This window comes from Aethalodelphis obliquidens, unplaced genomic scaffold (assembly GCF_003676395.1).
Source record: "Aethalodelphis obliquidens isolate GAN/ISIS:26980383/991018 unplaced genomic scaffold, ASM367639v1 scaffold94, whole genome shotgun sequence".
Classification (NCBI taxonomy): Eukaryota; Metazoa; Chordata; class Mammalia; order Artiodactyla; family Delphinidae; genus Aethalodelphis; species Aethalodelphis obliquidens.
This window is the reverse complement of record NW_020838038.1, coordinates 1,598,955-1,606,328: the sequence shown is the minus strand read 5'-3', so window position 1 is coordinate 1,606,328 and position 7,374 is coordinate 1,598,955. Positions and strand designations below refer to the sequence as shown.

At 42.2% G+C, this 7,374-nt stretch overlaps 1 non-coding gene across 1 annotated transcript; it reads left to right on the top strand.

The window, feature by feature from the left end:
• Positions 1-6,139: 6,139 nt before the first annotated feature.
• TRNAW-CCA (transfer RNA tryptophan (anticodon CCA)) lies at positions 6,140-6,212 on the top strand. Its single transcript has one exon. It is a non-coding gene; the product is annotated as a tRNA-Trp (tRNA).
• The last annotated feature ends 1,162 nt before the right edge of the window (positions 6,213-7,374 follow it).

The window sequence follows — 7,374 nt, the reverse complement described above, 5'->3', positions numbered from 1 at the left end:
CACACACACACACACACACACACACACACACACACACACACACACACTTACAGGCTCTCAGCCTACCATTCTCTGGCCCGGGGCTATGGTGGGGGGGGGGCGGTCTTTCTGGCCTGGGGAGCCTGGGTCAGCCAGTGCATCTCTCCCGTAATTCCCAGTAACTTAATCAGTTACCACACTTTTTTAAATGTTCTTAAACCTGTAAAATTCATAAAACTTGTTTAAACTTTCAAATTTTATGAGTTCAGAAAAATTCCAAAAGTCATTGTCTTTCATTGCTTATGATGTGTGGCCCAGAGCAGGGGCCCCTCGTGTCCTAGTCTGAGGGCAGCACTGAGGCCCGGGAGGTATGCCTTTGTTTAAAAGAAGAATCCTCGGGCTTCTCTGGTGACGCCGTGGCTGAGAATACACCTGCCAATGCAGGGGACACGGGTTCGAGCCCTGGTCCGGGAAGATCCCACATGCTGCGGAGCAACTAAGCCCGTGCGCCACAACTACTGAGCCCGCGCTCTAGAGCCCACGAGCCACAACTACTGAAGCCCACGCGCCTAGAGCCCGTGCTCCGCAACAAGAGAAGCCACCACAACGAGAAGCCCGCGCACCACAATGAAGAGCAGCCCCTACCCGCCACAACTAGAGGAAGCCCGCGCACAGCAACGAAGACCCAACGCAGCCAAAAATAAATAAATAAATAAGTTTAAAATATATATAAATAAATAAAAAGAACTAGGCTAGGCTTGATATAGTTCACTGTAAGGAAAAAAAGAAGAATCCTCGTTCCTTTATAAGCCCCAGAGGGAGGTACAAATCCTGCCAGGCCCCCCTTTGGGGGGAAGGCAGCCCACACTCATCTCACCACTAGGAGACGAGGTGGCTACTGAGGCACTTCTGACTCCACTGACAACTGCCACCAGCCAAGCCGGCCAGGTTCTTCGAGCATCCAAAAGCAAAACACCTGTTCCACTTGTTTGCTGGGCAACCCTGGTTGAAACACTTTAGTGGAGGCAAGAAAGTTCAGACTGGGCCAGGTTGTGAGGCCGTGACATCCGAGGTTGACAGAAGTTATCTTTGAGGGGACTTTCGGTTTTCCTTTGGTTTCTCTCTTAACCAGCCCCAGCATCCTGCTTCCTGCTCCCGAGCTCGTTTCTTCTCCCCCAATTGCCACCCCTTCCTGGGCCCAGAGGCCTTTCGGGCTTCTCACCTCCTGTCAGGAAAGTACGCTGTCTGATGAACACATTTGTACTGACATGTTAGTAAAGTTATACATTATTCTTTCCAAGGTTAATGACTTTTAAAGTGGCACATGGGAAGAGGGGCAATGTTTAACCCCAGGGGAAAATTCTGGTAATTGAACTGTAAACATCAGAAGATGTATTACGTTTATATTGGGAATTTTCCCAGCACTTCTCCCTTTATGGCATGTAAATCATTACCTACTCCACTGGAGGTAAAGCCTGTCCTTGTTTTATTATTATTATTTCAGTATTTACATAACATATTAACTAATTGATTATATTATTATCATATAAGCTTGAATTTATTAGGCTTAGAGGGTAAGCCATTCTAAAACTCTAACTCCTTAGAGGAAGTTATATCTCTTTAACGACAGCTACAAAATGTTACCCAACACACACAGGGGATGGTGTAAGAACAGAAGCAATGGTTCTTCTTATCTAATAAACCTTGCATTTCTAGTTTACACTTGGACATCTGATCCTGGGAGCAACCCTGTATAACGTATGCTGGATAGTTAGTATGACCTGTATTCCCATTTTACAGAAGAGGAAACTGAGGCTTAGGGAACTTAAGTGCCTTGCCCAAGTTCATATAACTTAATGTGGGGAAGAGGTGAGGTAGGGCTCAAACTGGTCTCTTCACTTCAAGCCTGGGAGATATATACTAGCATACAGATAAGAAGGGAGAAATGAGAAAATATGATGTAAATAGGTAACTCCTAAAAAAGTAGGCATCACAATGTAAATACTGTAGACAGGATTTTCAGAGGCCTAATAATATCTTACAAAGAAACTGAGGCATCGTTTTGAACTTTATCTGAAAGGAAAGTCTTTCCAGTTATAATAAAGTTACAAACTAGAAGAGCTCAAAAAGTTCTCCAGCTTTGTAAGCGAAAACAGATCTGTCTTTAAGTGGCACAGGCCATGTCCTCCTCTCTCAACTCAAAGTACTCCAGGACAAGCAGAGAAAAACAGATCTGCAATCTGATTACTTTTTTTCAAAAGAGAGAAAATCAAAAAGAAATGTGAGAGTAGCTTGCTGGGAGTCCTTTACAGAGTAGTTCCTCTTAGAGATGGAGAATGAGAAGAAAGTTACTGTCATTTGACACACATTAGCTTAGACCAGGCACAAATCAAAGTCCTGCTCCTCCTGAAAGGTACATTTCACCTACAGTGCCCTCAGCCACACGATCAGAGTCTGTGGCAGACTGACTGCACCAATTCTCCACGACTTTTGTCATGCGGTTTTGTAGTTCATCTCACTAAAGACACAGAGTCTATTTCCTCACTCCCTTCAACCTGAGCTCACCCAAGGGCTTTGGACAATAGATGAGGCATAGACCACAAACAGGAAGCCTTGTGTGTTCCCACTTGCTCTGAAATTGCCATGAGAACCTGCCCAGGAGAGCCTGCTGGAGGATGAAAGACTTACGGAACATAACCACAGTCCACCTGGCTGAGGTCAGCCTAAAACAGCCAATAGTCAGCAGAGCCCCAGACAAGAGAGCAAGGTCTCAGAACTCTCAGACATACGGGTGAGCCAAGCCCGGCCTACAGGAACCTACAGCCAGTCAAGCTCCAGATGTGGGAGTGAGCCCAACCAAGAGCAGGACAGCCACCTGCCCAACCACCCCAGATGTGCGAGCAACAGCTCTTCTTGTTGCTTAACGACTAAGGTTTGGTGGTGGTTTGGCATGCAGCATTACTGGAGTAATAGATAACTGATACAGACTCCTAGCTTTTTGGCTCCACTCTTGTTAGAGGAGAGTCTAGAAAGCCAAAGACAGCTTCATGATACCTGACCACTCAGCAGTTTCATGGGGCAGCCAACCAATCCACTTCTTGTTTGTAGCATCCTGCCTTTGTCCCTGAAAGGATGCAAGCCTGTGGGTAATTCTGTAGGTAACCTCCCTTGGTATATTCCATTAATAGGCCAGCCCTGACCATATGAATCATGTAGATATAAAAGAATGAGGAAGGTCTATGCCTGTTAAAGATACTTGGTGGTAGCATAACATGGTTTCATTTATGTAAAAAAATTATAATAAAATATACGCATATGCATAGAAAAACGCCTCATACGACCTTACATACTGAGGCTTCCAAAACGTTTTTTTCCTGGGAAGCTAGGTGGGATTATAGGTTAACATTCTTCTTTTGCTTATCCATAATATCTGATTTTCCTGAAATGAACATGAATCTGTTTATAATTTTAACAGGGAGAAATATAAACCATGACAGAACGTTAAAACTTTAAAAGGAAAAGAACAAATATTTAAATTTATTTTCAGGGGTTGAGCAGGTTATTATTTATAGTTTGGCAATTATGCAGAATTGTCAGATGAAAATTAGCTGAGACTTTAAAAGCAGAAATCGGGGAAATTGTGAAAGACAGACAAAATTACTTGCAGACATATAAATAGTTGCCAGGTGCACCCAAATTAGCAATGCTAAAAAAAAACAAAAACAGGGGCTGGGTATAAGCCTTTTCCCATAAATTTCTGCCTAGAGCGGGGGTGAGAAAACTATTTCTGTAAAGCGTCTGATAGGAAATATTTGAGGCTTTGTGGGCCAGACTGACTGTTAAAACTACTCTGCCACTGTTCCACAAAAATAGCCTCTGGCACTCTGTGAATGAATGAACGTGAATGTGTCCAAATAAAACTTTACTTATAAAAGCAGGTGGCAGGCCGGATTTGGCCTTCCGCCATAGTTCGTCTACCTTTGGCGTAGATAAACCGCTGTCATAACAGTAGTAGCTAATGATCATATTGACCATAACTTACTATGTCATCGTGATAAAGTGTTCTCTGCACCGGCAGGCCCTGACCACCTTTGCCTGATGTCAAATCCTTTTCCTTCTTTATGTCTCAGCATCCTCTTCAAGAAGCCTGAGACTGCTTATCTTAGAAGAATGTTCTAGTCACCTATTTACTTGTCCTTCTCCTCCATTAGGCTAAGAGTACCTAACAGCAAGATAATATCTAAATCACTTTTATATCTCCAGAGCCTTGTGGAGAACCTGGACCACAGTAGATGCTCAATAAATGAATGTGAAGTGAATGATTCAGCAAAACAACAGTCAGATCAAGAGAATGAGAAGACAAGCCACAGCCTGGGAGAAAATACTTGCAAAAGACATCTCAAGTAAGACTGTTATCCAAAATATACAAAGAACTCTTAAAAGCCAACGATAAGAAAATGAACGACCCAATTAACAAATGGGCAATAGATCTGAGCAGACACCTCACCAAAGGAGATAGACATATGGCAAACAAGCATAAGAAAAGATGCTCAACATCCTATGTCTTTAAGGAATTGCAAATTAAAACAACAGTGAGATACCACTACACACCTATTAGGATGGCCAAAATCCAGAACACCAACCACACCAAATGCTGGTGAGGAAGTAAAGCAACATGAACTCGCATGTATTGCTGGTGGACATGCAAAACGGTACAGCCTCTTTGGAAGACAGTTTGTCAGTTTCTTACAAAACTAACATACTCTCCAAACAATCCAGCAATACTCCTTGGTATTTACCCAAAGTATTTGAAAACTTACGTCCACACAAAAACCTGCACACAGATGTTTATAGCAGCTTTATTCGTAATTGCTAAAACTCTGAAGCAACCAAGATGTCCTTCAGTAGGTGAATGGATAAACTGTGGAACATCCAAACAATGGAATATTAGCACTAAAAAGGAATGAGCTATCAAGCCATGAAAAGATATGGAGGAGGCTTAAATACATATTACTAAGTGAAGGAAGCCAGTCTGAAAAGGCTACATACTACATGATTCCAACTGTATGACATTCTGAAAAAGGCGAAACTATGGAGACAGTAGAAAGATCAGTGGTTGCCAGGAGTTGGGGACAAGGGGGAAGGATGAATAGGTGGAGCACAGAGGATTTTTAGGGCAGTGAGAATATTCTGCATGATATTATAATGATGGACACATGTCATTATACATTTGTCAAAATCCATAGAATGTACAACACCGAGAGTGAACCACAATGTGGACTATGGACTTTGGGTGATGATGATGGATCAGTGCAAGTTCAATGATGGTAACAAATGTACCTCTCTGGTGGGGGATGTTGATCATCGGGGAGGCTGGGCATGTGGGGGGAAAGGGGGTCTATGGGAAATCTCTGTACTTTCCACTCAATTTTGCTGTGAACCTACAACCAGTTTAAAAAATAAAATCTACTTAAAACACACACACAATCACATCATTATTGCAAGTGCTTACTCAGGTTCTTCTATGTCCTTTAGGAGACACTGAAAGCTAATTACCTGTAGGAAATGGTTTTGTAGATCTGACACCAAAAGCATAAATAACAAAAGAAAAAAACAGATAAATTGGACTTCATTAAAATTTAAAACTTTCGTGCTACAAATCAAGAAAGTCAAAAGACAGCCCATAGAACTGGAGAATATTTTTTACAAATCGTGTATCTAAGAAGGGACTGGTATCCAGAATATGTAAAGAATTCTTACAACTCAATAATAAAAAGGCAAATATGTCGATTTTAAAGTGGACAAAGGATTTAAATAGACATTTCTCCAAAGGTATACAAATCCATATTTCCTAGTACAAGAGTGAAATACCACAATAATAATAAGGACTGATAATACTATGAATTTTATGTTAAAAAGCAATTATTAAAATCTTTCAAATAAATAAATAGGGAAAGGGATTGACAATAAAACTGACTACTGGGAGAATGCATTAAGTGGATACATTTAAGAAAACCTTTATAATGGTTTATCCCCACCAATGTTATACAGTTTTAATAGTGATTAGATTATATGTAATTCTAATTTTTGCAGAATTGTTTGATGGACATTCAGTCATAACATTAATCGAAATAAGCTTTAAGAATTGGATGTAGGGACTTCCCTGGTGGTCCAGTTGGGCAAGACGCCTGCTCCCAATGCAGGGGGACCAGGTTCGATCCCTGGTCAGGGAACTAGATCCTGCATGCTGCACCTTAGATCCCACAGGCCGCAACTAAGACCAGGCACAGCCAAAATGAATAGATAAATATATTTTTTAAAAAAGTTGTATTTAATATTTTGTTATTTAAATGACGTCTCAAACCACTGCAGATATGAAAACACAGTGGGGAACGTCCAGGCCAATTTCTGCACAAAAGCTTGACATGGAAGAGGTAAGCGGAAAAGCAAAGCCTCAAGCTGATTTAGTCCTTTGGCTCCTAATAACTAACACAAACACTTGCCCTCAATCCCAAGACCATTCCAGTCCAGGTGAACTGAGCCGGAGCCCCGGGCACAGAGAAAGGGGGACTTGTGGTAGGTAGGAGTGGAACTTGCCTGTCCCTCCCTTGCCCTAAACCACTGTCACCAAACTTCTGCTAACAGCATGCATCTGAGCCAGAGTATGAGAGGGAAGACATCCCAAATATTAAATCAAGATTGGAGGAGCCAGGTCTGGGGGATAATCATCTACTTAAAATTTTGGATGTTTTAACAGTACCTGAAATTAAATTTATCACCGATAATCCCTTCTCAGCCATCTGTAATCCTTTATGGACTAAGACAGGTTTAACTGGATCATTAAAATAAAAATTGTTCCTTATATATGTATTTTTTTTAATTTTAGAAATGACAATATCAAAAGTTCAACTTCTGGAGAGGAACCAAGATGGCAGAGTTGAAGGACGTGCCCTTACTCCCTCTTGCAAGAACACCAGAATCACAACTAGTTGCTGGACAATCATTGACAAGAAGACACTGGAACTCACCAAAAAAGATACCCCACATCCAAAGACAAAGGAGGAGCCACAATGAGATGGTAGAAGGGGCACAATCACAGTAAAATCAAATCCCATAACTGGTGGGTGGGTGACTCACAGACTGGAGAACACTTATACCACAGAAGTCCACCCACTGGAGTGAAGGTTCTGAGCCCCACGTCAGGCTTCCCAACCTGGGGGTCCGGCAATGGGAGGAGGAATTCCTAGAGGATCAAACTTTGAAGCCTTGTGGGAATGGATTGCAGGACTTCGACAGGACTGGGGGAAACAGAGACTCCACTCTTGGAGGGCACACACAAAGTAGTGTGTGCATTGGGACCCAGGGGAGGGAGCAGTGACCCCAGGGGAGACTGAA